The sequence below is a fragment of the Phascolarctos cinereus genome, unplaced genomic scaffold (assembly GCF_003287225.1).
Source record: "Phascolarctos cinereus isolate Bilbo 61053 unplaced genomic scaffold, phaCin_HiC Scaffold_3;HRSCAF=262, whole genome shotgun sequence".
Lineage (NCBI taxonomy): Eukaryota > Metazoa > Chordata > Mammalia > Diprotodontia > Phascolarctidae > Phascolarctos > Phascolarctos cinereus.
In genome coordinates, this window is record NW_027555736.1 from 91504684 (window position 1) to 91527198 (window position 22515).

At 36.9% G+C, this 22515-nt stretch overlaps 1 long non-coding RNA gene across 1 annotated transcript; it reads right to left on the minus strand.

Annotated features, from left to right (window-relative positions):
* Positions 1-556: 556 nt before the first annotated feature.
* On the minus strand, positions 557-22515 carry LOC110209633 (uncharacterized). Its single transcript, XR_002324875.2, has 5 exons — positions 22242-22515; positions 18362-18415; positions 9968-10060; positions 4013-4063; positions 557-762 (listed from the first exon to the last, which is right to left on the minus strand). It is a non-coding gene; the product is annotated as an uncharacterized LOC110209633 (long non-coding RNA).

The window sequence follows — 22515 nt, forward strand, 5'->3', positions numbered from 1 at the left end:
GCACTTCTCACGTCCCTGTCTCATTTAGGAGATCATTCTGGATGAGAGCGCCCCCCTTCAAGCAGTGATCAGTAACTGGGAAAATTCTCCTTTCTCTTCCAAGAAGTTTGAGGTTTTGGAAGAAAAATCCTGGAGTGTGTTAAATATGCAATTATGTTATTACAGAAAACAAACATGGGGCTGACGTGAGAGAAATATTCTACTATAGTATCATAGTCTACTGCTGAAATAAGATCACCATTTTCTCCTCCTCCTCCCCTTTCTGCCATACAATTGGAAGGGCATTGCTTCTGTTTTCATGTATATTATATAATATATATTTATGTTTTATAAGCCTTTGGTAAATAAGACATTATTTCAAATAATTTAATATACACTAGGTGTTAAAAATAGATCAGACTCTCCATTCTGTTCGTCATCATCACACCTAATGCAACTATTATGGCAACATTAAGATGGACCTGCATAGTGTGTGTGTGTGTGTGTGTGTGTGTGTGTGTGTGTATGTATACACTTAAGTTAAAAATGAAAAAGAATGCCCAGGGAAAATAAAACATGAAAGTTCAAAAGCTTTATTTATTAGGTTTAATAAGCATCAGTATTTGGCCTACTCAGTATTCCAGATGACATTTTTTTCTCCTGATGAACTTGTGCATTTTCCAGAAGGAGCAAACACAACATATTTCTCAGCCATCCTTATGATCCAAATTCACTAGGTCCTGCTGGATTAACTGGGTCTCACTTGCTTTATAGTTTTCTTATCTATAAGGGGAATGAAAAGAAAGGCATATATCAAAAAAAGGTTAAGTAGCACCACCCTTACAGTTCTACTTCCCATAAATAACTTCTATCTCTCATAAATCAAAGTGTGCCTGAAAGTAATGTGGCAAAACGGAAAGAGGACTAGGAGACTGAAGGTGTGGATTCTAGTCCTAGCTAGCAATGTGACCTTGGGCAATTCATTTGAATTTTTGGTGCCTTGGCTTCTAAATCTGATTCAATAATGATATTCAATAATATTTATTAAGTGCCTACTATGTGCTAAGCACTGTGCTAAGATTCTTTAAACTGAAATTTCTATGAATAGAAATATAATAAATGTTGAACAAATGAATGAGTGAATTGTATAACTCTTTCCAACTGCTTATTCAAAAATACAAAATAGACTGCGGACACCTTCAGTTGGTGATATTGTTTTTCTTAGACTCTAGCACATTTCTATGAGAACCTAACTCAATACAGATGGACAACAGACAGGATAAATCTCTATCACTCATTACATATGCTTAGTGATCAAAGGTATTTAACTAGATATTTTTTCTCATTGGCTGTTTGCATTAGATATGCAAATCTTCTCTCTTGCCAAGACATTTCTGAACATATTTGCAAGGCTATTGATGTCCATTAAGTCTTCACTTAAATATAGATTAGAAATGCTGACAAATATTTTCATCCAAAGAGTTTGATCATTTTCAGATTATTCTCAATACTAGTTATTAACCTTACTCACTATCTTTCTGTAGAACTTTCAAACAGAGTTCTTTGAAAACATAAAGTTTCATAAATATGTACTAAATAACCTTAAAGCCCTTTATGAATAATTATGAGTTTTTAAGTTTTTGTGAATCTGCATATTAATTCTGGGCCATAAATAAAACATGAAGTAAGAATCCAGCATGTTGAAATATCAGGGGGATAGAGGAAGAAAAGGAGGGATAATTATCAGTTTAATGTGGGCACATACTTAACCTAAAAGCTTTTCTTTAAAAATGTTGACATCCTAAGTATATATACTATAAGAGGATGCTTCAATTTAAATTGGAGAAAAAGATTTTATATTTGAGTTCCTGCCATTTTGCAAGCTTTAGGCTAAAGGTGATTGTGAGAATTTTAATTTGTTAGGGAATTGGTTTCTTTCCTTTATTTAGATGCTACTCCTCCCACACATATGTATTATGGATCTATGACCATGTAATTCCCAGATTGGGATTTGATCTTTTGAAAACCACATAAAGAGAGACTGCTTCTGACTCAATTGACTATATTTTGCTTTTCATCAGCAAGTATGGACATAAAGCACAAGAGGAAACATCACTGGTACCAAAACAATTTCATTTTATTTGTCTCTGGAGTGCTCCAGGATGAAGAGTGTATGAATAGTGGCATCAAAGGTGAAGTTGTGTGGTCCCCATGGATACCTACCATACATCATAATTTATAGCAGCTCTACTCCAATCCCTAGGCCCCAGGCTCCTTACATTTAAACACAGCATTTCACAGAGTGAAATAGGATGATGAATGACATGATCTCTCAACGGTCATGGCATGGCAACTTCTGAATGAAACCAACATAACAAGGGCACTGAAGGTATTTGACAATCTACCCTATGCAATGGCATGTGTGGAATTAGAATGGAAGGCAGGAGAAAAGGGGCTTGGTTATGAATGTTTCCCCACAGGCCAAAAAGAGAGCCAACTAGGTTTGTAAATGTCATCTAAGAAGACATCAAGTTTCACCATGCATGTTTTATAACATACCTGACTTTGTGCTTAGGGCTAACTTGTCTCTGAAATACTCACTTTCTTTTTGGAAAATCATCTATTTTGGGAACCTTGCACAATCTTTATCAGTGTGTCTAGCCTTTCAAAAGCACAGAAAGCATGAATAACATTAAACATGGTTAGGATACTGTGCTGGGTTTGGAGCATATTAAGCATGTTCTGAGAGCTCAGAAAAGGGTTGAATTATAATAATTTCAATATTAACAGCTCACATGATTTCAACCCTGATGCTTCACTGCAGTGTGGAGGTGACCCTAGACTCTGGGTGGCTATGCCAGCAGGATTCAAGTTCTGGCAAGTGCTACCATGCTGGAAAGTCTTCAAGTGTGTTCCCAGTAACAGACCGTCTTCTTTCAAGGAGTAGTCTAGCGAAGTATTATGAGACCAGGCAGCTAGCTTCTGCGAGAGGAATCCTTTGGCTTTGGAAATCCATCTAGCCCCCAGTCTACTGCATCTACCTTCTGTTTCTGCAGTACCCATTGGAGAGCAGCAGAAAAGGAAGCAGAGTGCTAAGAACGGAGAGTTTTTGGCCACTCATAAACCATAAGTTTACTATTTGCAAATGGGAGCTCCTTGGCCGATGACCAGCGAACTGACATACTAGAGGATACTAAAGCAACTGAATCATATTAATTAATCATAATCATAATAAATGAAATCAGATAGCATAAGGAACTAGCAGCTAAGATGGCCCATATGTTCTCCTATGAGAAGAGTTGGTTGCATTGCTTTAGTATCTGTACAAAGCTAACAAGAATCATCATTTCATGAAACACTTGGTCATCTTGTTATGTTAGTGCTCATGATGAATGCAAGTAAAAAAGATATCCATGAAGAGCATTTGTAGATTTGTTTTCAGAGGATAGGGAAGTAGAGAAATTTTATGTTTAACTTGATAGGAATCTTCAGATGAACTGAACCTGCACTTTAATACTCAGTAACTTTAGTGAAAAGGGAATCAGTCATAGGATAAAATATATGCTGAAAATAGGGCTCACGGCCAAGGTACGAGAAAGGGCAAAGACTAACAAAACCTTAAGCTTACATACTACATATATTTTCTCCAAGAAGAGATGGAAAGGTGCAAGGCAGGAAACAAGTGGTTACTAAGGTAGGAATCATTTTCATATCAGCTTTTGTTCTATAGTCAGATTCTTCACTTGAATGAACAAAGAACAAACCCACACCAAATGAGATGAAAGAATAAACATAAGACGATATGGCAAATAACTAAAACAGCTTAAATAAAAACAAGTTATTGATAGCCCCAAATGGGAAATGGATAAATGAACAGACATTGACATTGACTATTATAATTTCCTATGGAATTTTAACCAATAAAAAAGCAATTCCCAAGATGATCAGGCCAACAGAACCTAGGAACTGTCTCAACCAGGAACCATTTGATTTTTTTTCACAGAGAGAAATATTATGTTTGAGGGGGTCATACCTTTGAAGGATTTTATAGAGGAAACTGGTAGAAGCTTTTGAGCAGTATCACCTGAGAAAACAGAGAGAAGCAGTGTCAGAAAAAATATGATTGCAGAAAGTTTGGCAGGAGACCAATTAAGCCAATGCATCTGTGGGTCACTTATAGAACATTTAAGGATAACACTTTAAGGATAACACTTAAGGTAATCACTTCTACATTCATTCAGAATTCAATAAGAATGTATTAAGAAGGATAGTATATTGTGCAAGGAACTGGATGAAAGAATTAAGACTCACTTCTGGCCCTCATGGCACTTATATAATAATGATGATAAGACTCAGCAAAGTATAATGTTCATTAGAATGTTATAAATGCATAAGAGTACAAAGTGCTATGGAATTAGATGTAGAAGAAGTTACATCTATGGGAGTGTATCAGTGAATACTTTCTACAGCAGACAGAGTTTAAGTTGATCTTTGAAGGATGTATAGGATATCAAGGGGTAAAAGATGGGAGGTATATTCTAGGTATGACAAATGTGAGTAAAGGAACAGAAACCAAAAAGTCCTAGATGTATTTAGGTAATAGTGATTAGTCTTAGAATGATTAGAACATGAGAAGCATGACAGAAAACAGTGTGAATTGAGGCTGGAGAGGTGATTTGGTACCATATTTTGTATGACCCTGAATGCCAAGCAAAAGACTTTGACCATTATGTTGATGGAAAAGGGGAGTGATATGATTAAACCAGGACAAAGTCTCACCCAGAATCACACAATAATTTATAAATAGAAAAAGTACTAGAACCTAGGTTCATAGGATTTAGAGGTAGAAGAAAACTCAGATATTCTATAGTCAAACACCATTTAAAGAGGAAGGAATTGAGATTAAGTGGTTTATCCAAAATTATCCAACTAGTAAGTGGCAGACAGAATTCAAAACATAGGTCCTCAGACTCCAAATCCAGCATTCTTTTTATTTTGTCACATTGGTCCAGAACTAATGTGGTCTAAGTATGCAACGACATGACACCTGACACCTTCTTCTGTCTCTCTTGGCTGATGCACTTACCTTAACTTGCACCTACACTGGTAAGTCTAAAGGTTTTCCCATATTGTGGGTGTATGGCAACCATGACTACATAGTTATAACTCAAACTCTCTCAGGGACTGGGGTGGTGGTGGTGGTGGGATTGGAGTCACACCTATTATTTACTAGTGTACCTTCTGATCTCCCATCAGTCTGCTTCCTATTTAAACAATGTAATCATAATGATACTATTGTAAATGAAACATTTACTAAACAATAAGGTAAAAGCAAGAATATTTAATTAAAACATTTACTTAATAGAAATCAAAAGCAGGAGAAATCAAAATATAATAGTCCAGTCATAAACCTGGGTCACACTCTCTTACCAATGCATTCAGTGTCTATCAGAAGAGTAGGCACAGACTTACAGAAACCCAGAAGAGAGGCAGATGAACCTATGTTCCTGGGATGACTTTCTACTCTGAGTACCAGGCCTTGATGTCCTTTGGCTCCTCAAAAATAGCCTAAATTACTAGGCAAAACCTTTTTTTCTGCTACCTCTTGTCCTTTTTTTTTTTTAGTGAGGCAATTGGGGTTAAGTGACTTGTCCACAGTCACACAGCTAGGAAGTATTAAGTGTCCGAGGCCGGATTTGAACTCAGGTCCTCCTGACTCCGGGGCCAGTGCTCTGTCCACTGCGCCTCACAGATCCGTAAGTGGACAAAGTCATTTCTCTGCTACTCTTGAACAACTGAAGCAGTTTCAAATTATTTTAGCATGTAACCATTCTTGGCAGGGTGCTCAGAGAGTGTTAAGCTATTATTCTCTCTAATTGGACAACTTCCAATTTCCTCATATTTGTTCTGAGGCTCTGAAGAATTTTTCCCTCTAAAATTATAGATTATGACAGGGCCATCCTTTCTCCAGTCATATCTTCAAATAAAAGGGCATTATATTTTCTCCAATCAGCTTTTAGAAAAGCAATGTCTCTTTTCCAACAAGGGGAAGAGAATAAACATTTATATGGAGTCTAGTGTGTATCAGCCCCTGTGCTAAACACTTTTACAAATATCACCTCATTTGATGCTCAAACAACCCTGGGAGACAGGTGTCATTATTATCCACATTTTATAGTTGTGGACACTGAGGCAAATAGAGTTTAAGTGACTTGCCCAGGGTCACAAAGCTAGTAAGTATCTGATGCTGGATTTGAACTCAGGTCTTCGTGACTCCAGGTTCTGTGCTCTATCCATCCACAGTGCCACCTAGCCGTCTCCAATAGGAGCATCTCACAACAAAGTCTATCTTTCCTCCTTTGTTTCTTCCTCTCAAACCATAGTGGATAGTAAAAGGAAATACAGTAATACCACTGAAAGTTTTCTCTTCTCTCAGGATATATATGATCTAAGGGGCCAATACTGTCTTTCTTTAGTCTATCAGCTTTCAGAGAAGCAATGTCTCTCTTCTAATCAGTTCAGATCAGCATGAAAGTTAAGCTTGAGAAACCAGCTGGATCATTTTAAGAAAATTAGAAAACCATTTGTGACATTTACAGAGATTGCACATAAATATTCTTTCATTCATTCATCCATTCATTCATTCAATAAACATGTATTGATGCCTGCCACATGCAGGCCACTGCTCTAAACATTCTGGGGAATTGAAGATGTATAATAAGTGAAGGAGTTTACAATCCAGGATCATATCCAAGATGAAGAATAAAATATCAACCAAACTTTAAAGTTAAAATGAGCTTTAATAGAGAAACAGACTTTTCAATTTAGTTGTGAATGATTTTGATATTATAAAACTTCGTATTAGCATTCTTAAAAACATCACAGGGCCTTATGGAGAGGTCCTTCATAAATGGGAAAAAACCCATCTATGTGGCTCTGTAACACCATGACATGACAATAAAGCAGATAATAAAATACATGAAAAAAAATCAGAGAAATCATAGTTCTTCTTTGACTCATGAGATAATTAGGATAAAAGTAGAATCTCTCTGCCCTCTCCATATGTATGTATGTATATATAATACACATATGTGTGTATGTGTATCTATATACGTGTGTATATGTATGTATGTATATATGTATATGTGTACATATATACACATCATTCATATAGATATATACATATATAAAGGTATATGCACATACATATCCATTTGTATAAGATTTTTATATATATATGTATAATATATATCTACAATATACATTATAAACACATGTATAGATACATCTATGTTATTTGGAAGATTAGTTAAAAATTATGTCCTTCCCTAAAAGGATCATGGAGAATCAAATGAGAGTGTATATTTTTAATCCTTTACTTTTATAAACCTAAAGAATAAACAACAAAAACTTCAAAAGAATGTATCACTCAATTACATGAAGTAAATTAATTGCTCTATCTATTTTTATCAAGGATATGTTCTGGGACCAATCGCTGTAACTACCTTCTTACGTGCTCTGACTTTTGATTCTGCTACTACTTCTTATATACTGTAACAGCCTTGTAAACCATACATTCTTCTCTGACCCTGTATACTTATTTAACCTATACATATAAAGTGAAGATTGAGGCTATACAATTACCTACATGATTAAAAATTTCCTGGACAAGCTTTTTAAGTGCATGATATTTAGGTCCAAGTAGACATATGTGCTTGTATGTATCTGGGCATGTAATATTATTCACAGAATCCAGTCTCAGAGTTGGAAGCAATCCTGTGGTTCATTAGGTTCAAATGTATGTAACCCTTGTCCCAAAACCCATTGGTAAGTAATTCTCTCCTTCTTGATGGAGATGAAGGCACTTTCCTGTGTGAAGGTCAGGGTGATGTTGGTGAGAGGCGAGAGAGCTCTAAATTCTTCCAGCAGTGACTCACTTCTGGTGCTTCTGAATTCCAGTTTTGAGAGAAAATAATGGAAGAGATGAACCCTACCTTGGGGTTGCTGAAAGAAAAGACTGGGAAGACGTGGGAGGAGCTGGCAGTCTCCTGTCTCTAGCTTGCTACTGTAGACAATGCAGAGAGTTGAATCCGGTGTTTCGAAGACCAGGATTCAGATCTCACCTTATTTCTCACCAGGACGCACTACTCTGGGACATCTCTGACTTCTCCATGTCCCCCAGGAAGCTCTTTATTGGGAAAGTCTCAACATCCTGCAAGATCCCATCAGCCTGGGTACTTTACTTCATTGTTATCTTCTGCCTCTCTGAAGAGGGGAGCCATGAACTCTGAAACCTCCCTTTAAGGAAGGAAATTGGCTCAAAATACTTCCATTTCCCACCTGACTGCATTACTCTGGCAATCTCTGATTTCTCACCCTCCCCCAAACTTTTCAGTTTCCTTTTGTGCTTTGTCTTTCTCCTATTAGATTGTAAGCTCCTTGAGGGCAGAGATTATCATATATACATATATGTGTATATATATGTGTATGTATTATATATATATGTATATATATATATGTCTATCATCTATCTGTCTGTCTGTCTGTCTATCTATCTATCTTCCCAGCATTAAGCACAATGCCTAGCACATAGTAAGTACTTTTTTGTTGACTGACTTCATATGTTTACTAGCTGTGTGACTCTGGGCAAGTCATTTAACCTCTCTCTGTGTCTGATTCCTCATCTGTAAAATGGGGGTAACAATACCTAATCTCACAGAATTATTGTGAAGATGAAATGAGATGGTGGATGTAAAATGCTTTATAAATATCAAAATGCTATTGTAAATGTCAGCTGTTATTATTACTTGCATGATTTTCTCAATTATCAAGAATTGAATTGCTTCAAAGGTTATGGGAAAAACATAATCTTATATAACCTTTACAACTTAATTTCACCTAATCTTTCTACATCATTTATTATATGAAACATGCTAATAGAAGCTTAGGGTGTTTTAACTCACACAACCAATGTTACAGTCATAGAACTCTTTTCTGGTTCTTCAGTGGAAATCAAACTGAATTGTAATCAAGAAGTACCTCCTGTAGAGGTATATGGTAACAAAATCCTAGAACTAGAAGTGAATCTTACGTTTCATCTTGTTTCTGCCCCCTCTACAGAATCCTAGAAAAGTAGCTTCCCAGACTTTATTCAATGCCTCCATCACTCCCTTATAAAAACAGTCTATTCCATTTTTGAATAGCACTTATTGTCAGTAATTTAATCTGTGTATTGATCTAAAATCTGTCTTCTCTCTATCAGAGAAAGGAAGTGATAGACATTGCCCATATGCATCTATCTATTGTAGGTGCTTAAGACATAACAATTCTTGTTATTTCTGCCCTTAAAATAGCTTATTTTGAGAGGAAGAATGCAGCAAACACTTTGACCTTTGATTGAGCAGGGAGAAGAGAACTCTGAAAAAGAAAGATTAGTGTTTTCCCATCTCCATTAATAGCATTATATCATAATTGTTTGTGAGTCTAACTAGGACCATAATTTTAAATGCTGAATTGAAAGACATTAAATATAAATAATAATGAATTATTTCCATAATTGAGCCTCAAATTCTAAGGAAGCAAGATATATTTTAGGTCTCCCCCCAGCAACTCTTTACAAATGTTAAATAACAACCAATGAGATGACCAATTAACAGGTTTCCCTCTGAATCATCTCCACCTCCTTCTCAGTTCTTAATAAAGGTGAAACCTATTATTAATACAAGAAGGGCTTAAACCACATGGATTCAAGTTACACGCAGGCAAAAATCTGTCCTTGTTGCTTAAAATAAATGCCACAAGAGGGGGTGGGGCAGAGATAGTGCTCAAGTTCAGAAAACCAGTTTTCAAGTGTGAACAATCTACCTCCCTTGTGCAACCCAATGAGATCCAGAAATCACCCAACATTATGCAAAAGATATCTTGCTTCTGGTGAGAAAAAGTGACATGATGGTATTTTCATTTCTGTGTGGTTTTAAATAAGGCTTACCTAAGGAACTGCACTGATGATGGATGGACCTTTTCCTTGAGAGTTTCCAACTCAGTTTCTCAGTTGAAATCAAAGTCATTTTAGGCTACATCTCTGTAAGGGGAAAGATAGCCATATCACAAAAGAGAGCTTGGCTCTTTGATCTCACTGTGATACATGCAGACTTTTCTGACACAAAATCTTTATGTTTTGTTTTGAATTTTGTATATGGCACTTAATTTTTAATGAGATTCTAAATATCAGCATTGTTCTTTATTCTTGAATTGTTCCCCAAAACCCAACCTTAATTGCATTGAGTTTTTTTTTAATTGGAAACATACAGATCAGGTTTTGGCTTATCCCTCTACTCACAGGGATAAGAACTGGATTTGTGACTTCACTAGTATGGGGGACTCCTTGATGAAGAAAATGCCTCTGCCTTGAAGATCAGCAGCTTCTCTTGCATTTGAGGAGTTGCCTATAGCACTGAGATGTTAAATGCCTTGTTCAGAGTCACATGATGGTTTGTGTGTCAAAGACAAGACTTGAACCCGAGACTGCCTGGCTCCAAGACCTATCCATTACACCAGGCTAGCTCTCTTCCTTTTCTTCATATGAGATGATAATGGGAATTTGCTTTTTTGGCAGAAATATATTAATTGCATGGGGCTGGGCTTACAAAAGAAATCAAACTTTTTGGTAATATGCTTGCCAATGAAGCATTCTTTTCTTTTCCTTTTTTTTCTGCTAATAAATAAATGCTGTGCCTCTCTTGAAAGGCATAGAAGTCTATTCCCCCAAGCCTTTGCTTCCAACTATGGCATATTAAGCTAAACATGGTGGTTAACAACTTAAGTTAATTCTGCCATGCGTAGGACTTACATAAATTCATGGACTTTATTACAAACTCAGCTGCAGTGTAAATTATTGGGTAAACTGTTTTCATCTCAAACACTTTCAAAATCCACAACAAAAATAGTAGGCCAGCTGCCCACACTACAAGGAGAGACCCTCATTAGATGTCATTTGCATCCTATTAACCACTGAGCTGTGGGTCATTCACTGCCTGTCAAGCATTCAACTCATTCTTTTTGTGTTAATTAGCAGAGAAATAAGGAGTTAATGAAGATCTTATGATCTGTGATGATTCATCTATGTTGTTTCAGATGAATCCCTGCTCTCTGACCACTCCGCTGAGCCCCTAGTCTCTGAATAACAGAGAAATAGATGGGAGGGAGCTTTTCCGAGGCCCTGAGAATGGCATTCTCCAGGGGCCTTTTGCATGGTGGGCTTTGTTAGCTCAAGATTAGAAGGAGTTAATTGCTTCAAGATTGCTGGGAGATTAGGTTACTGGGTGTGTTGTATCTATGTAAGCATATGTCAGGGCTAGTTAGAAGATAGAAGATGCTTATTTTAATAAACTTATGAAAGGAAGAATTAATTTGTCATTACATTGGAAATCTTACTTTATTAACTTAATTTGAAAATGTAAAGCTGTCTGAAATACTGGTTTTCACTCACTTTCCTTCTGAATATGGATGAATCTTAGATTAGTTCAATGTGCAACACTGTTGGTTCAGGGCTCTTTCTGGGCATTTTCACTCAATATCTGGGGTGACCTCTCACTTTGGGGAAGTGAAACAGCATAGTGGTATTAGTAGTTGTCTTCTGATGGGTATGACTTGGTCTCACAAAGGATACGCTTCAGTTCTGATAAAAGGATGACCGTTGATTTTCCCATATCCTTCCTTGGCCCAGAATCTTCACCATTAGTATCTCAGCACCTGCCTCTAGGGGCACTGCTATGACCTCAGGGTGATTAGGCAGCATCTCAGGGATCAGATTGCCACAGAATTCTCTCTGTCAATCAATTAATCAATCAACAAGAATTTATTAAGCACCTACTATGTTCCAATCTCTGTCTAGGCACTGGAGATACAAAGACAAATAAAACAAGTCTTCTGCTTCCTTGCCCAATTTGTTCCCTTAGTCCAGAACTAGGTTGCCTATTGGGATATTTGTCACAGATTCTGACAAACAGTATACTCTAATCAAATTGATATACTTTGTATTCCTAAAGTTTGAAAATGTTCCTTCTTTTACTTTCTCTGTTCTATACTTTTGGTTATACTATTCCCTCTACTTGCAATGCCTTTGCTTCTTCCATTTCCACCCATCAAAATCTAAGCCGTCTTTTAAGGAACAGTTGAAAAATCCTATTTGAAGCTTTCCCTGGTCAACAGACCTGGAAACAGTGCCTCCACCTTTGGAACTATAATCCTTTGTTCACACCACTTATGAGAACTCATAATTATTTCTGGGCATGCCTTGTCATCCTCCCTCCCCCATCTCCAGTACCATTTCACTTCTGCTGGAAATAAATGTGTATTGCTCAGTACAGAGAAAGTGCAGACTTGCATTGGAGAAGATAGTTTCCTCACCTGGGAGTTCCCTATACCAATGAAATCACAGGTCTCTCCCTATCCCTATCCCTTGGATTTTCTTTATATTTACTTGTTGTCCATTTCTTTCATTCTCTAGTAGAATGGTAGGCTCCTTAAGGACAAGGACTGTCTCATTTTTTTCCTTTGAATCCCAAGTACCTACCATGGAGCTCTGTATGTAGAAGATATTTAATTAAGTGTTTGCTGAATGGAAGGAAGGAAGCAAGAATGTATTTAGCATCTACTATGTACCCTGTGCTTTACAAATATTATCTCATTTGATATTCCCAATAATCCTTGGAGGTAAATATTATTATTATCCCCATTTTGCAAATGAGGAAACTAAAGCAAACAGAGATCAAGTGACATGGCCAGGATCACACAGGTAGTAAGTATCTGGGACCAGATTTGAACTTAAGACTACCTGATTCCAGGCTCAGCACCCTATCCAATATGCCACCTCAATTGTCTCTGTGGATGAAATAAAATATTTTACCCCTTCATCTAATCCCCTCAAGAGCAAAGACAGATCTTACAAATATTTCCCCCCTACACACATGAAATACTCTCTCCCATCACTGCTGCCTCTTGGAAGCTCTGGGTCTTTCAAGGTTCAGCTTATTTGAAGTATCCTAAACAGAGAATTTCTTTATTTCCTCCTTCCCCTAAGTTGTGAGTCTTTACACTTCCCCACATTGCTTTTTGTTTAATTTGCATGTACGTGTTGTTTCCTCCTCTTTCCAATAAAATATATGCTCCTCAAGGGCAGAGACTCTTTTTAATTTTTTTATGCCCAGCACATTTTTTTTTAAAGAACCTGTGATTTTACTAGTACAGTGAACTTCTGGGGAATAAACTTACACTATAATGCAGATCTGCCATTTATAGAATTAGAGAGTTGCCTAGGACACTTAACAGGTTAAATAACTTGCTTATGATTATGCAGCCAGCATGTGACAAGAGTCAGCACTTGAATCCAGCTCCTCTTTCCATTATATCATGCTGCTTCTCATTTTACACATGGTTGGCCCTTAAATGCTTGTTGAATTGAATTGTAACCGAACTGTGATATTCCCCATAATTCCCAACACATGGCTTTGCACATCCAGTAGCTATTCTTCAATAAATATTTGTTGAATGAATAAATGGAGGGACAAATGAATGAAGTATGAAACTTGGACACATCATAGAAGGGAGAAAACCATTCTTTTGCCTTGCTAGTATTCGATTGGAGAAAGTCCAATAAATAAAATGCCACACTGCTTTTTGAAAAGACTGATCTATGAACATAATAAATAATCTGTGCCTTCAACCCCCAAGTACCAAGGAAGGAACTTTGTGCCTTTGAAATTGTGTGTGTGTGTGTGTGTGTGTGTGTGTGTGTGTGCCTGCTTTTTCAGTTCTACCCTCTGTTAGCAAAGTAGCCAAACAAAAATGTCATGTAGCTTTATAATAGATTTGGATAGATGATATGATATTTTTTTGGGTCAGATTATATCTTTGGGTTGAGAAATAGAGTTGGACTGATTGTTAAGAGATCTGGTTTTAATCCCAGCTCTGCTACTAGCAAGCTGTATGACAACAAGGAGATCATTTTATCTCTTTGGGTCTCAGTTTCCTTATCTGTAAAGTGAAGGAATTCAAATCAGTGATCTGAAAGGTTCCTTCCAGCTTTGCCATTCTATGATTCTCAAACACAGCATGTCTTAGGAAAAACAATTTATTGGAATTATAGATGATACAGCCTGACAGTATTGACATTGGTCTCCTATTCTGAAATCCTGTTAGTGCCTTAATATTGTCACCCTTTCCTGAGCTGACATTAAGATGCACTGGAAAGAAAACTAGCAAACCTCTAAGAAACTAAGATGAATAGTATTTACATTCTGATATCTAAAAAGGTCTGCCTGCTTACAAAGAAAAAAAAAAGACTGGAGAGGAGACTCCATAATTATGGTGTCTACAGGGTCCTCCAGGATTGTGTGAACGTTTGCTGTTATTTTTTTCACTAGGTAAAGTAATTCAAACTATCAGGACTTTCTCCATCTAGCACATTTAGCTCATCAACTCAGAGAGTAAGGATGTGGCAAATATCATATGGCTAATGAAGAGAATGTAAATGAGTTTTCGGAGACTGCATTCCCAAATGCTAAGAGGTCCACATTTATAGGACAGCTTGCTAGCAGCAGAGCTGAGATTAAACCCAGATCTCTTACCCATCAGTCTAACTTTATTTCTCATCCCAAAGATATAATCTACCAAAGGATATCACACCATCTACCCAATTTTATTATAAAGCTACCAGATATGTCCACCCCATACTCATTCATCAGGAAGCCAATTGGCCATTGATGTAATGTATATAGTCAGCACTCATGCTACCTCTGAAGCCTGTAAAAGACCTAGCCTAGGCCCATGAATTCATATAAAACATGGAGGATAAATAATGACACATTCCCTTTCTGTTTTCTTAGAATCCTGTGTTTGTTCTTTAAAAGGTCTCCATTAAAGACTATTGAGAGAGGAGATTTTTGGGGACTTTGGTGCTTTGAGGAAAGATGTAGAGAACCCTAGAAAATGTACATCGGTAGCACATCCTGGAAAAAAAAATAGCTATTGAACCAACTCCTATGTAAAGCATAAAATGAAATAAGCAAAGGAATGACCAATAATGCAACTTGTTTTAGCCTGCAAACAATACCCTTATTTCACTGCAAGATTCCATTCAAGTTGTGTCAAATTCCAGTTCATTGATTGGGATTCAGCCAGGACTAGTCTCCATATTTATAGCATTCTTATCCAGATGTAATTGTACTAATTTAGATCATAGAATAATAAATTAAGCACTAAAAGGGACCTCAGAGGTTATCCAGTCTAATCTTATCATTTGACAAATGATGAAACTGAGGCCAAAAGTGGTTTAGCGACTTACCCAAGGAACAGTCCAAGGAAGATTTCTGATATTGAGATCTGACCAACATTTCATGTATGTAAAGGCACATATAGGTCTTAGAGTTAGAAAATCCTGCCTCTGACACATCTTTACTATTAAGAGATGGACAAGTCACCTAATTTACGTGTCCCAAGCAACTCTCTAAGACCATAAATAACAAATGAGTTTCTGATCTGCATCAGTGGAGGGAATTTCTATATTGGGTTCCCTATACTGCTAAAATCACATCTGAATTTTAAAAAATTGCAGAGGCTATAAAGTTTGGCTTAACTATATATAGTCCTTGATGAGGTTCAAGGTAATTTTCCTTCTCAAGTTAACATCATCTTCCTGCTTTCCTTCATGAATGAGACTTCAAATCTATTTACTTGTCCATCCATCTTTTTTTGAGGTTAGTTGGAAGAATATCAGAGATCTGATTGCCTGAAATTTTATAACTCTTGAAAATACTAAGTATTTAGTAATGGCAAATTGACTTTGTCTTGCTACTTTACATTGACATTATTTTAAAAGATTCCAATTATCTCTTTACCTCGTAGGCGTGAGGTTAGAGAAAGCATGATGAACTAGTAGGAGCTCTCTGCATATATAAATCAACTGAATGGGAAATTAAGAAGAATGTACCTGCAGTTCATAAACTGAAAGAGTTTAACTAAAGCTCGAAGGGAGAAACATATTGGACCCATATTTGCAAGTGAACTGTAATGTGAAGAGTGAACATAGAGACACTAAACTTATTTTTGAGTTAAGGTACGGGTTTCATTGCAATTAAAATGCTTCCAACACATTTTAATTGCTTTTCTATACAAGAATAGTTTTCTTGCATAGGTTTAGGCTGGTGACTCATTGATTTGAAAAGAACCACAAAATAATCATTAGCGAGTTGGGAGTGAGGGAGTTGAGTTGGTGTAAAATGTTATTTACGTTAATAGGCTGAATGCATGGAAAGAGACCGGATCCCCAAACATCGTTTATTTCCACATCTCCTGACCTTTGCTGTGAGAAGCAGAGTCATGAATCAGTTATGAACGGCCATCACTAAACAACGAACATAAATGATGCATGAATTTATTTGTACATCTGGATAATAATGCTATAAATATGGAGACAAGTTCTGGCTGAATCTCAATCAACTCTTGGAATGAACTGGGATTTGGCACAACTTGACTGGAATCTTGCAGTGAAATAAAGGTGTTTGCAGGTTGTTTTTAAATTTGTATTATTGGCCATTTCTTTGCTTATTTCACTTTATGTTTTATATAGGAGTTGGTTCAATAACTATTTTTTCTCCAGAATGTGCTATTGATGTACATTTTCTTTGGGTTCTCTCCACCATTCCTAAGGGATAGACTGTAATACATTTCCCCCCTCAGTATCAGTAGCAATGTAAAAAAAAAAGTATATGTATATGATATATATGTGTGTATATATATATATATATACATATATATATACATATATATGTATATATATGTATATAATGACTGCCATCATGGAATTAAGGTAATGGGAAAGCATATATGCAATTGCTTCTTTATAAAGAATTATTATTAATTTATTATGGGGGTGGTGGTAGCTTTATAATTTCATCCATGTGGGGAACTACTAAAGTAAAAATTTCCTCCAGTGATAGTTTTTTAAAGAATTCTAAACTTAGTAACTATCACCTAAAACAAATAATCAAACATAAAATTAGGAATAAAATCTTACATAAGATCCTAAGCATTTAACAAAGTAGAATTTTTAAAAAATACGAAAAAAAATCCCAAACAAAAATTGTGTTTGCTCAGCTATTATACCACCCTTAAATTTTCTTCTTTGTTAGTATGGTTGTAATCATTGTGTACATAACTCCAGTTCAGCTTAGTTTTATATCACTTGCCATATATATTTTATCTTCTTTGTGTTTATCATCTTTGAATCAATGAATTGCAGGTTTGAAGATTGGAAAGGAATCTCATCAACCATGTCCTAGGTGTGGGGAACCTGTGGCCTTGAGGCCACACATGGCCCTGTAGGTCCTGAAGTGTGGCCCTTTGACTGAATCCAAGCTCCACAGAACAAATCCCTTGTTTGGATTTAGTAAAAGGGCCACACTTGAGGACCTAGAGGGCCATATGTGGCCTTGAAGCTGCAGGTTCCCCTCCCCTGATCTAGTCCAAGCTTACCCTGCAAAGGATCTGTACTAGAACACAGCCAACAGTTGTCAACTCAACTTTTCCTGAAGACCTCCAATGAGGAGGGAAAGAGAATAAAATTCAACATTGACCAGGACAAGGGAGTATGTGTTTCTGTGCTAATATCAGCTATAATCTTATCTTAGTCTAAAAAGCAGATGGATTTGGAATGACATGGTCATATGAAATTCCCATTCATCCCTAAATCATATATTCTGACCTAAAACTTCCTACCACCTCCCCCTCATCACTTAGCCACTCTCTGAGAGGAGAACTAGTGTTTAGCTCAAGATGCATTTAAAACATTGAGTCATAAGTTCGGAGGTCTGGAAGGAAACTCACCAGTTGTCAACAGATCCATTTTCTGCTTCTAAACAATTCACATCTGAATTGGCCAATTAGCTCAGCATCTATCTTATTTTTAAAGGCTTCTAAGAAAAACTATCTTACACCTTCAGTAATCTGTTTCTAGGGACAGCTAGGTAGTATAGTGGATAGAATTCCAGGCCTCAAATCAGGAAGACCTGAGTTTAAATCTGGCCTCAGACACTTACTAGCTATGTGACCCTGGGCAAGTCACTTGACCTTATTTGTCTCAGTTTCCTGATCTGTAAAATGAGCTGGAGAAGGAAATGACAAACCACTCCAGTATTTGCCAAGAACACCCCAGCTGGGGTCATGAAGAGTTGGACATGATGGAACCACAACAACAATCTGTTTCAAGGTGTAATGAGTCATAACAATGATTGTTTCTTTATATCAGATTTGAGTCCTTTATGATAAAAGTTTGTGGTTTTGTTTTTAATTGTTCTATGCTAAGTAGATTACTTTTGCTACTTACCACCTTTGGAGCCATAACTAGGCTAGGAAGATCAGGGTTTATGTCCCAGGATACCTAAATTTAGAATATAAAAAAATTACTATAATAACTGGTTTTCCCTGCCACTCAACTGAATTTTTATTACTTCCTATATTTTTGCATAATAAATTGCAATGTTTATTTCAAGGTACATTTATACCATCTGCCCTGGTTATATTGCTGCCTGAGGCACTAAAATATACAGAAACTAGGGATCTTGAGTTTGGAGAAAAGAAGACATAACTCTCTTATTTGAAAACACACACCACACACACAACACACACACACACACACACAAAGCCTTATCTTTTCCAGTTCAATTGATTCAATGTCTCTCATCTTAAATTGGTTGCATTGTGGCCAACTATCCCTACTAGATTATAAAGTCTAGAATGAAACCTAGACCTAGAAATACCAAGACTTTGTTGTGGACTCCTACCCAACTTGTGAGTTCACTTGTCATAGTAGCAGTATATAACCTGGAATTCTGTGTCGGTGCATTGAACTTTGTCCTGATAAGTGTACTGCCTTGCTTCGGCCTATCTTGAACTTTTTTCTCCTTTTCCATGAACATTTCTTTAATTCATAAAGATCATTTTGAATTTTAGTCCTGCCTGCCATGAGAGCCAGTTATTGTTAACAAATAATGACCACGTGTACCATTTTATAGTCCAGGTGATGGGTCAAATCTCAACTAAAACTAGGCTTTTTATAACCTCACTTATTTTCTATACCTTGGTCCTAAGGGGACATTTTGAATTTAATTTGGCCCATTTTGAATTCAACCCTGTAGAGGTATAGTCAAGACAAAACTGTCTCAGTCTGGGTATATTTATCAAGAGACAGAATCAAAAGCCTTTCTTAGGTTCAAATATAACATGTGTAATAATCCCTCGATCTACAGGCTTCACCATTTCCATGAATGAATGCAATGTTCTTGTCATAAATAGACATTTCAGACAACAGAAGGATGGTTTAATCCCAAATACTGGTATCCTATTTAGTCAACATGGTCACATACCACTTTCTTCTACTACTTTCCTTTTACCTTCCATTCTTATTCTCTGCCCTATTAAAATAAACTTCTTGTGTACTTGAAGAAGAATTTGATTGATGCCCAACGTCACTTACCCAGAAGAGTCCCAAATCCAGCCTCCTATTTGAGTAATATGCCAAAAACTGGTAACAGATATTCTAGATTTGGGGGCGGAGGACCTTATTATTCATGATGACTGACTGGCATTGTCATGAATTGGTAATGAGGACAGTACTGTCAAAGAGGGATCAAGTCCAAAGCCCTCAGATTGCTATGAAATACAGTATTCTGTTTACACACTGTAACCTCATCCTTCTAAAGGGAACTCAAATTGGAGGCTTAGTTTTCTCATTGCAGCTGCAACCAGAGTCCTTGGTCTCCTGGTCTCTGGCAGCAAACTGACCCGAATGGCTGGAGGGAGCTGGCCGCAATAGGAGAGAGGTTGAAAAGTAATGAAAATGGACAAAGAGAGAGAAGACCAAACCTACCAACTGAAAGATGAAAGTTTTCAATAAAACCAGACCGTCAACATTTTATGAACTTGGTGGCATATAAAACATGCCATAAAAATAATTTGCATTCTCTGATTATATATGTCAGGTCCCTAAATATCACAATCATGTTATTTTGCTAAAGATATCCTGATGGTGGATCTGTAGATGATTTACATAAATGAGGCATTTGCATAAATTAAATTAACAAGTATAAATACGTGCTTATAAAATACTGATACTACTTACTACCCTCATAAAAATAAATTATGAGGGGTGACATATGATAGGACATGCAGTTTCTGGGTAATCATTGCATGCCCCTGATGCATGTTTGGCATTTTGTTGCCAAGAGAAGAGGGGAGTCAACTCACATAAGTGCATTCCTGAGAGTGCTATTCTGCCTAGCAAGTTGTGTAACTGACTTATGGAAGAGGAAGCCACGTGCTAAACTGTTGGAAGCAAGGCCACTGGTCTATTAAAGTCACTTTGTTCAAAAGAAACACATGACCTGGGGGAGGGGAGTCTCATAAATACCTTTACCATTCAGTTACCATGCACTGATGCTTCCTTTTTTTCAGCATGTGCATCACTTGTGTGGGAGAAAGAACAAGTCTCTCAGAGACCTACCCCAACCATTCCAACTGATCGTTTTGTGGAAGAAAAGTAGAAATACAAACAAATACAAAACAACATTTAATAAGAAAATGCCAAACCTGACTTAATGGGCAAATTGGTATTGCTTTGGGTGATACTGCAGTTAGAGACGTTATAATCATTCATTTAGGTAAGGAAAGAAAAAGACTTTCTCACATTATAAACATAAATTTCTAGAGAATCCTCATGGATGAGCAATGGTGATATTGGATGGGCCCAATGCCAGTACCCTGTCGGTTAAAGTTCAATTTTTAAACAAACTGACATACTTGTAAATCATTGAACTGTTAATTTGCCCCAACACAGCAAGGATACACAACAAAGATACACAACACCCCACCTTGTCTCCATATGAAAATTGGTAAAAAAAAAAAATTGTCTGGTCAGCAGGGCAGGGTATGGTGTTCAAGCATCCATCCAATCAAAGGGACTCTGACTCCGTGTGAGTGGGACTTTTTATGTCCTCGGGTGACCAGGAAGATACTTTAAAGGAGGCAAGCATCCAGACTTCAGGGAGAACTCTGAGGCCTTTGAGAGGAAAAGCTATCATTGTTCCAGAGTAACGGGACAGGGGGAATATTGGTCCTATTAGAGGTCCATAGACCAAGAGAATCATAACTCTGTGATTAAATAAGGAGTTCTTAACCGTGTGTGTATGTGTGTGTGTGTGTGTGTGTGTGTGTATGTGTGTGTAGTGAATGCTTTTGACTGTGTGATGAAGCTTATGGATCCATTCTCAAAATAATATTTTTAAATAATTGAACAAAATGCTAAATTTCAGTTTGACATTAGTGAAAGTAAAGATGTAATTATTTTTTCCCATCCAAGTTTCTGGACTCATGAAAATCTATTCATGAACCTAGGTTAAGAACATTTGCTCTAAAGGCAACAGGTCTCTAGAACTAAGTGGTTTATGCTCTGAGATATTTGGTTATTTACAAATGGTGATGCTGAGCGAGAAAATATATCATTTATCCCAGCATAATGGCCAAAAGATAAACTGCTAAGTTTTGGACCCTTCCATCAGACTTCTGGGCAATCAGTGGTAAAGTGAAAGGGGAAAAGGAATAAGCATTATATAGTACCTACTAAGCACCAGGCATTGTGCATTACAAATATTTCATTTAATCCTCATTAAAAACCCTGGGAGGTAGGCATTCTTATTATCCTCATTTTATAACTGAGGAAAGTGAAGCAAATACAAGTTAAGTGACTTGCCTGGAGTCTTACTGCTAATGAGTATCTGAGGCTGAATTTGAACTCAGGTCTTCCTGATTCCAGGCCCGGTGCCCTCTCCACTGTGCCCCCTAGCAGCCTCAAAGTAAAGCACAGGAAGTTATTTTATTGTCTTTAGCTATTCTATCTAAGGATGGTCAGAAGCAGAACAAATTCCCTTTTGCAGGCTAATGTGGCAGGAGATTAGAAGGGAGAGTCATTTAAGGATTCAGGATACAGTAGGGCTGGGGAACTGAGTTTTATCCATTATTATTCTCCTTGTCCCTATGATCAGAAAGAAATCATCATCATAATAATAGCTCACATTCATATAACACTATGTGCTAAATACTTTATAAATATGATCTCATTTGATCCTCACAACAACCCTGAGAAATAGGTGATATTATTCCCCCACTTTACAGATGAAGAAACTGAGACAAACAGAGGTTAAGTGACTTACCCAAGATCACATAGCTAGTAAAATCCACAGGCCAGATTTGAACTCAGTTCTTCCTGACTCCAGGCCCTGAACCCCAAACAACTGTAAAATTTCATTCTTTCCACACTTATCCAGATGATTCCAAGAGTCCATGGATTGGGGGCAGGGTAAGGGAACTAGAGCTGATTCAGACTGGCTTTTGGGAGAGGTGATTGTTAAATTTTCAGTCTGAGATTTACACCTTTGAAATTGACAAACTACAAATCAAGGTTTGGTTTATTGTTTTGATTGGACT